This window comes from Propithecus coquereli, unplaced genomic scaffold (genome assembly GCF_000956105.1).
Source record: "Propithecus coquereli isolate 6110/MARCELLA unplaced genomic scaffold, Pcoq_1.0 Scaffold434, whole genome shotgun sequence".
Classification (NCBI taxonomy): Eukaryota; Metazoa; Chordata; class Mammalia; order Primates; family Indriidae; genus Propithecus; species Propithecus coquereli.
This window is the reverse complement of record NW_012150108.1, coordinates 396,727-397,210: the sequence shown is the minus strand read 5'-3', so window position 1 is coordinate 397,210 and position 484 is coordinate 396,727.

Sequence of the window (484 nt, the reverse complement as noted above, 5' to 3'; positions counted from 1 at the left end):
CAGTGAGACTCTGTCTCAAAAAAAAAAAAAAAAAAAAAAAAATATTCAGTAAACCATGCCATAGGCAGATGAGCTGTCATCTAGACTTTGTGGTTCCATTTACAGAACGCAGGTTTTAGCATAATTCTTAAGGGCCCTGAGATATTCAGAATGGTAAATGAGCACTGGCTTCCACTTAAAGTCACCAGCTGCATTAGTCCTTAACAAGACAGCCAGCCTGTCCTTTGACTCTTTGAAGTCTGGCATTGACTTTTCCTCTCTAGCTATGAAAGTCCTACATGGCATCTTCATCCAACAGAAGGCTGTTCTGTCTACATTGAAAATCTACTGTTTAGTGTAGCCACCCCCATCAATGATCTTAGCTTCTATATCAGCACTTGCTGCTTCATCGTGCACTTGCACTTTTTTTTTTTTGAGACAGGGTCTCACTGTGTTGCCCAGGCTTGACTGCAGCGGCGTCCTTGTCCATAGCCCACTGCAACTT